Source organism: Lepidothrix coronata, unplaced genomic scaffold (assembly GCF_001604755.1).
Source record: "Lepidothrix coronata isolate B3197 unplaced genomic scaffold, Lepidothrix_coronata-1.0 Scaffold21, whole genome shotgun sequence".
In the NCBI taxonomy this organism is placed as follows: Eukaryota; Metazoa; Chordata; class Aves; order Passeriformes; family Pipridae; genus Lepidothrix; species Lepidothrix coronata.
The window spans coordinates 796,604-805,164 of NW_016690201.1; the positions used below are offsets into that span (position 1 = coordinate 796,604).

General features: G+C 38.7%; 2 long non-coding RNA genes across 4 annotated transcripts; one reads left to right on the top strand and one right to left on the bottom strand.

Annotated features, from left to right (window-relative positions):
- Nucleotides 1-2,697: 2,697 nt before the first annotated feature.
- Nucleotides 2,698-4,804, bottom strand: LOC108493911. 2 transcript variants are annotated; one of them, XR_001873642.1, is made up of 3 exons: nt 4,548-4,804; nt 4,345-4,430; nt 2,698-2,890 (listed from the first exon to the last, which is right to left on the bottom strand). It is a non-coding gene; the product is annotated as an uncharacterized LOC108493911 (long non-coding RNA). The 2 variants fall into 2 exon arrangements; XR_001873643.1 differs by having other exon boundaries at nt 4,527-4,804.
- Nucleotides 4,805-4,897: 93 nt separating this feature from the next.
- Nucleotides 4,898-6,517, top strand: LOC108493910. 2 transcript variants are annotated; one of them, XR_001873640.1, is made up of 3 exons: nt 4,898-5,123; nt 5,257-5,369; nt 5,760-6,517. It is a non-coding gene; the product is annotated as an uncharacterized LOC108493910 (long non-coding RNA). The 2 variants fall into 2 exon arrangements; XR_001873641.1 differs by having other exon boundaries at nt 4,898-5,117.
- The last annotated feature ends 2,044 nt before the right edge of the window (nt 6,518-8,561 follow it).

The window sequence follows — 8,561 nt, forward strand, 5'->3', positions numbered from 1 at the left end:
ATACTAGAACCAAAGTTCTTGGGTGGTAGCTCACTTATCAGTCCTTTTCCACGGAAAGATTGTCATAGTGTTGAACACCTTCTATGTAATAGCTCCTTCTTCTGTGGAGGAGTTATTCCTCTCCAAATATTAGTTTATTTTAATTAGACTCTATCAGTCCCCAAATACACCACTTGGTCTCATCTGTATGCAGCTTCCACAGTTTTCCTTGGTGAATTTATTATGAATCCAGTATTGGTGGTATTTTAGTCTTTGCAGCAAGTAGCTGTTTCTAAGTATTGCTCCTAGGGAACTTGTGGTAATGTTTTCAAAAGCACCTAAGAGCCAAGTTCCACTTTCAGTGGTGAGCAAGGTGCAGCACGCAGACAGCCATTTCAACATCTGCCCCCAGCACTATGGAAGTGCAGAAATCTCCCAGCTTTTGGTCATACTGGGCTGCTGAAGAGAAACTCGTGTTCACAGAGCCTTCCGGATATCTCCTACCTCTTCTGCATTCATTCAGTATCCCTATGGCAACTAGAGCAGCAATTGCTCACTTCGAATAGTCATCTTAGGACAGTGTTATATCATTTCTTATTTTAACTAATTTAGCGCCTGAAAATAAAAGAGTCAAAGAGCATCAATGACCCAATAGGTCTACGGAAACAACATACAACTACTTAACAGGACCTGGAGATGTCCAAACACCGCTGTTTGGAACAACTAGACTCAGCAAAAATCTACAGGTGTCTTTTTGGGCAGCACAGGACTTTTCCTTGGCACTAATTAGAATGTGGACAGGGAGAAATAGCCCTTAAATAAGGAAGAAACATCAAAACTCACATTTAGAGGAGGAGTAGCTTTTATTAAGTCAGTGTATCTGAGGTGTTTTATCTGTAGCACCGTTCTTGAAAGGCTTTTGCGTCTGTGAACTGAAATTCTTTATCATGGACTCTAAACAGCAATGAAAATTATACAGTGAAGGGCTCAGTCACTACTGGGAGATGTTTCTCTGCTCCACCTTATTACTGATTAGAATACATATCAATGCTGTGGTGGGTTTGGTTTCATCCAGCTACTGCAACAACATTATACTGTCTGTGTACCAATACCTACAGGATATTTTTTCTTGTCTCTATCCACAGCCATTTAATGGAAAATGTCTGCTAAAATTCTCAGGTCTTCATAGTTTGCAGAGGTTTATGGTGTTTTGTTTTGAAGATCCATAGCTCAGTCCCCAGTGTCAGCAAAGGTGAAGTCTATCAGACCATTTCAAGGCCCCTACGCCACTTTAAATCCAATTTAATTTAATCACATGAAGATACTTTAGTGACGTACAGTACTTGTGCTGGGCCTTCTTTTGTTCTTTAAGAGGAGATAGAAAAAAATGCCTACATTTTCAGGTCACTTCCAACCTGGGTTATTCTATGATTCTATGATTTTGATTTTTTCTAGATACAGTTTTCCAAATTGGTCTCACTTGGATTGGCACATTTGGATTGGGCTTACCTTCAGTTTGCTCAGATTTCAAGTTGAATACTACATGCGAACGTGCAACAGGTCACAAAACTGTAAGCTTAGCTTAAAGGTTAAAAGGTTTTAAAATAGTAATGTATCTCTTCTTGAGAAATTGTGACTTTATGCAACACAATGACCTTTGTAATACTCACTAGTAAATTTGGTCATAAATTTGTAAAATAATGACTGGTTTAGGACTAAGAAATGAATTAAAGTTTCTGTGTTTAGTTCCTATCAAAGCTTTATGGGAAAACATAACATCACACATGAGTGAGACACTGGTCCTGACAACACAGTCAGAGACAAGCTGGAAAAATTTCTTCTTTATGAAAGGGTTGGAGTGGTTTTTTTATCTGTGCAAGACCCAAAAAAGAGAAAGTTTCAATGCAAGTTATATCTGCGTTTAAAAAAAAAGACAATCAAAGAACACCACACCTTCATGGCTTTAACTCTGAGCCTACCATGAGTTCTCCCACATGAAATGTGAGTGAGAGGAACCTCTGTGGGGGTGTGTGTGTTTGTATACATCTAGTCACACAGATATTTTAAAACACTACTGAAATAAAACATTTGAGGGTGAAATGTGTCCTCTTTGAAGCCAATGGCTAAACACCAACCTAAACATGTCCATCATTACCTGTAATTATGTCTTGAGACTAAAACCCCTAACTTCAGGGAACTAATGGGAAAACCTTCATTTGCTGTCAGTGGAACCAGTCTCTTCTCTCCTAGTTTATTACAGATGGTTCTTACCATGAAGATCAAGAGAAATTGTAAAAGGCAGGAATAGAAATCAAATTTTCCATTGGTGTATGGGAAATCTGACTGGCAAAAACATTCAGATATACAGAGATGGAAATCTGAAGATACAAACATGGACTAAAATTATTTGAAATATAAACTTTATTTAATTCAGAATTGATAAATGGTGACAATTTTAGCTATTTCACACATTAACTTTTCTTATTTTATAGTTATATGTAAACACTAAAAGTTACAGCACAGAAATACATGCTTTTGCAAATTTATACTTCAAAATATATTATTTCTCATTAATTTCCTTTTCATATAATTTTAAACACTGTATTTCCTTGTGATTTAAAAAATAAATCAGAAAAGAGAAAAGAAATATATAGAGATATGTAGATACTTTTATAATCAACATATGTTTAATTAAATTGTATTTTGCAGTGAGGTCAGTCTCCTGCTTCAGAAGCTTTCCTGAAAAATACATTTGTGTGGATGAATCATTTTAAGATTCAGCAGTCAGTAGAAGTTGACAGAGGCTTTTCATATGAAATATTACACAACCTTATGAACATCAAAATTATGTGGCAGGAACTGTTCTGTTGAGCACTACAGTCACTTTCCCAGGATCAGATCAATACATTTTCTGTCAAAGAAAAAAAATCTCCTAAAACAATCAGGAAATTTTTTGCAAGAAAATGCTATTTTTTATACAGCTAACAGTGCAATTCCACGCCAATACACATAGGCTCTAACATGCTTTCTGATAGAAGTGAACTGAGGAGGTACTACACAGGTTTTTCAGTACATTTTCACAAAATCAGGCCCATCCTGCAAAAGCTTATGGACATGCTTAACTTTTCACAGAGGTGTTTTTATTTCAATAGGATAAGTCTCTGCCCACAAAGTGTACACATATGTTAAATTTTTAAAAAATCAGTCATACAACATCTTTGGTTCTGATCATAAAGGCAACTGTGTAAGCTCATCCCTTTAAATTGGCTAAATCCCATTTAAAACATGTGAAAGGCTTGTCTTCAAAAACAGGTCTCAAGGTATAGCCAAATTCTGGAAACATTCTGCATATGCATAGCTTTTCAGGGGGGTTATAATTAAAGACTACCTTATTTGATCCCGGTGGACATAGCCATGGTTGCAGAATTGTTTTCAAAGACTTTTCATGTGCTACCTACAGCTCTTTATGCACAGCTCATGTGGAGGCTTCTGAGTAGCTTTCAAAGAATGTCAAGACCTCTTTCTGTATGATATGATACACAAAGATAAAAGAAAGGGCTGATATTTGCTTTTACAGAAATTAGAGTTATTTGAAGGACCAGTCATCATTTGCTCTCTTTGGCTTGGTAGACCTCTATTCTCACTCTCTAGCAGTCAATATTCCACTGTATCAGCAAAAATAATTGGTTTCCTGTGTTGGATTTAACATAATTGCATTGCAACGATTGTAATGGGGTGAGGAAATAAAGTAGTTGTTGAATTGGGCCTTTCTTTTTCGAGTTGCAGAATGTGTTTGAACTGTACAAACCGGATTATTTGAGGCACGGATCCCTGCATGCTTAATTTAAATCCAGTAGATAAGAAATTAGCATTTTTTAGGTTCTGTGTTCTTCTAAATCTTCATACAGGAAAGCTAAATGGAACTGTGACACCATATAACTTCAGGCACATATGTAACTCTGACAAAAGACAATCTCCTCAGATTCTGTTTACAGACAGTAAGAGGAGTTGAGCAACCACCAAAAGAAATCCAGAGTGGGTCCAGAACCAAGGGGATTCTGTATGTCTCTTCACCACTTACAAACAAAAACGAAGGAGATCCTACCTAACTGAATATCCATCTAATTTTACTCGTTCTAGGCCTCATAATATATTGCTTTCATATTCAAAGGACCCAATCACTTAACAAAGAGACAGCTACAATGAACTTAATCTCCCCATTGACAAATCCTTTGGTTATGAGTCTGTGCACAGACCCACTTAGTCATTCATAGATTCTCCTTGAAAAACTGTGCCTGAAGTTTTACAGTTTTAATCCAAACTAAAGCACACAACTTGATAACAATGCCTTTGTTTGTCCTTCACCTTTTGCAGGAGGCTTAAGGTGCATCACGGCTGCCACTTCTAACAGATGCTCAGGGAAAGACATGGAGTGAGGACAGCAGGACACCCTGTGAAGCAACCACAGAAGATGGCAGTAGCTGCAGTGCCTGGTGTCTCGCACGGGAGTCTCACACAAAGCCAAGGTCTGAGTTTTCAATGCCCACCTCCACTTTGGTGGTGCTTACATGGACAATGAGGCTCTGGGAGGGTGCCCTCCTGCTTCCTGATGAGCTGTCATCAACCACATCACTTTCAATCAGGCAAACCCAATATGAGTATCTGCTGCTGTCAGTGTCTGAATACCAGCTTGCTCCTCTGTCTAGGAGTAAATTTCTCTGACAGGAAGGACCACTTGTCAGGTCCCAAGGCTGTTTTTTGAACTTCTGCCAGTGCCAGAAATTTCTTCAATTTCTTAGGTACCATGCAGACTCCCTGGAGCTTGGGAAAGGTACATTCTCTTTTCTTCTCAGAGGTCATAGTGGTACTTTTCTTCAATGATGTCACAGTCATCTACAAAATCCATTTTTGCATCTGAGTGATGCAGACCATGGTGTAAGAGACTCAGTCCTCCACTTGCTCACACTCTTCTCCTTGAATTATTGCAAGAAAGAGAGAAGAAAAGAAACCAAGACCATGTGCTTTGCCCTCTCTGGGGACATCAGGAAAGCCATAGTCCACTCCAAACATCCTTGGACAAGTTGCACCCACCAGTCTGCAGTACCATTTCATATTAGCCCACCTACAAATTAGGACTGGTATTGGTAGAGACAACTATCCCCACCCTTAAAAACCCTTGCTTTCATGCAATCCTGTGGCTGGTCCTGGAGTGACAGCAAAAGTGAATGTTTGTGATAAATTTCAACTCAAATTCTCTTCAAACATTTCTTTTTGCAGAACTGTGAGGCTTCAAATTTTCATTGTCTCCAGCCAAGAGAGAATGTAAAATGGCTTCATCAGGTGCAGCAAAGAAGCACTTCAGAATCCACCCATAACTCAACAGACACAAAGTAAATGTATTCAATAAATATTTTATTTTGACACATAGTACATATTTGTACTTTAAGCAAATACTATAGCCAAAGGGATGCTCACAAAAACATTGACAAAAAAGAAATAGCAAAGCATAAAATTATAATTTTTCTGAACAGAGATATTTTTGTGCTTAGAAGAACTTTTATATTATTCATTGAGTACCATTTATGTGCTCTGTACTGCTAAGAATGTATAGCCAGCCCTGGGATAAATATTTTCAGAGTCATCCAAGTGATTTGGAGACTAAGACCTACTGACTGTCAGTAGTTATTAGGTGCTTTTGATGGTGTTACCTGTCTTGTGCAGTCCACAGGGCTCCCTAACTAAACCCTTGAGGGCACTGAGACTTTCTGTTTACTTCAAAGGCTCTGTGTCAGGTCTGCAAGGTGCTGTAAGATCTCTATGAGGATATGGGAACATTTCTGGAACAACAGACTGCTTTGGACTACGAGGATTCTTTTACTGAGGATAACATCAAGCATTTTTAAGGAGATGACACTCACTGCTAAAATGCAAACAGCTGAGGGAGTGGCTCTAGGATAGTGCTGCACGTGCATTTTGTCCTTTCCAGTGAATTAAGAAGAAAACCTACAAAAACAACATCCTAGTTTGCTTCAAACTGCTGCAGTCTTCACTCACACCTTATCCATGGAAACCTCAAGTAATCTTTGGCAAACCTGCAGCATCCTATCAAGACTAGCAAGGGAAAAAAAAATGACTCACCTTGCTCTCTTCTGTCTACTCGAATTTAAAAGAATGAGGGCTGCCTTTTGTTATGAAACCCAACCTTGTGGGGATTCCAAGCTGAAGAGCACGAGTGCCTGAAAATATCAGAGAACTGTGCCTTAGCAAGAGAAACAGGGAGTGAGTGGAGGAGCCATTCTGTTGATTTTGGAAGGAGTGGCAAAAGTTCCACTGACTTCAGCTGGGCATGAGCCAGGCCCACTGGGCATAAAACTCCTCTTGGCATGTCTTCCATCTTCCACACACAATACTGACAGGGGTCCTACAGACAAAATTTAATTGATTGTGGCACTCGGACATCACACAGAAATTGTTTCTTTGTGGTAGAGTCTACCTGTGTGTAAAGAATCAGCACAAACAGGACTACGAGGGACTTGGATGGCACATAGACCTTGTTTTGTTCCTCTGCATAATTGAATTCCACCTTTGGAGAATAAGAAGGAAAGTCTACTTCTTGATGGTTAGTCTTCTCTTACAACACGACTGATGACTGTTTTTAAAATATTTGCAAAGGCATATATGTATTATACTAAAGAAAGGTGTTAGTTTGATGGCATTGGGGAATGAAACCTTAGACTTAATCAGAGATAAGAAATAACCCTTTAATACTTTCATAAAATCTCTAGTTGAAACAAAGATACAGCAGCATCCTACGGCTTCATTAGTCCCCAGCACTACAACTGTTTCCTAACAGATTTTTACAGAGCCAAATACAGAGGACAAAGATCAACAGGATGCTATTATCAAGCACCATGTGCTGGGAAAGAGTAAATGCTGAAACAGTCTGTGCTAGCATCCTTGTTGTATTATCTCTGCATCCATGGATAGTGAGAAAATGAGGACTTCTTAAAGAACATCTAAAGAAATTGACCTTCATCTTATTATTATGCTAAATTACTACTTCATCATACATAAAGGAGTCTCAAAGTGGACTAGGACAGTTGCCATATTGAAACGTCTGAATTTTGTAGGATATTTCTCCTGTCTTTGTTTCACACATACACACATGACTGTTCAGCATGAAAGTTTACTAGCCAGCAATCCACAAAATTTCTCAAAGCACACAGAAGTTTTGCAAAAGAAAGGAATTAGTTCCATTGGCAAAGTATGTGTTTGGTTACTGCCACAAGAAAGCAGACTACCCCTACAGACTTCAGTCCAGGGATGACAACCTGGCAAAAACACACTCCGGACTTACTTCAGTGTCATTGTAAAAGCTCTGAAAAAAGCTGGAGAACAGAAGAGGTCAAAACAATATTTTACGAGAGAGTTTGTATTCTAACAAAAACAGCAACAAGATTTCACCAGCTGGGTCTTTTCTTGGGAAGACACTGAACTGTAACAGGGAAGGTAGCAACCACACAGTTTTTTAGCCAAAACCAAATAAGAACCTTAGAGAAAGTACATTATTATTAATAGTAACAGGAAAATGCTTAAAAAATATTTGGGCCCTTTCATTAAACCATCGCGGTTGATTACATAAAAACTAGTTCTGAAGAGGGATTCTCTATCTGTTACTTGCCCTAAACCATAAAGGAGTACAGATGTGAGGAAACTCATTTTTCCTCGATTAAAAGTGCTACTGAATTGTGTTCAGCATAAGGAGAAATACCGAAATAAGAAAAGCAATAAAACAAACTAGTGGGAACAACAATGGGGGCAATTTCCATCCATGTGTTGGCAGGGTGAAAAAACAGCACAGAGAAAAGATAGAGAAGTGAAGGTGGCAGCGGAAATATGTGAAACAGAGTGTGCCCATATTCCTACTTGAGTGTGTCTTGGAGTACAAGGGGCGTTCCAGCCTTTCCTACCATGACAGAACAACTCAGCAGGAAGCACAACATATAAACAGCAAGATTTTTTCCCTCAGGGGTCAATGCTTATAATCAGAAATCAAATGAAATTAATACAGAGGCAAAACTGATAAAAGAAGAACCACAAAAAATCCCTAGCATAGGACCCCCTACTTCAATAACAGACTTTCAATGTGTGGTGGCCCTTGCACTCTCATTTTCCTAGAAAATATTTTTCTACAGGGCTACAGACAGATTAGGCCTAACCTGAACATTGAAGGAGAGGTGCTCTAGCCATTCTGCCATGCAAGTTTATAACTCCCAGTCACATGTTGTGTCCAACTGTTGGACCATTTAGAGGCACTGACGTTCAAAGCAGCTCAGTGAAACCAGGCACCTGTGAAACCAGGCTCTTCCATCTAGCAGTGTTTCAAGGCCATTGCTGCTAGTTCAGTTGGGTTGGCAACACTTCATTCAGAGAATTCATATTGTAAAACATCTCAAATTATTGAACTAGCAGACAGCTAAAGTGATTCTTGCCCTAGTTCCCAGTAATTTTTTTCCAAATGCAATTGATATCCAATAGTTTCAGTCCACATTTCATGTTTGTGTACACTGTATCTTAATAGT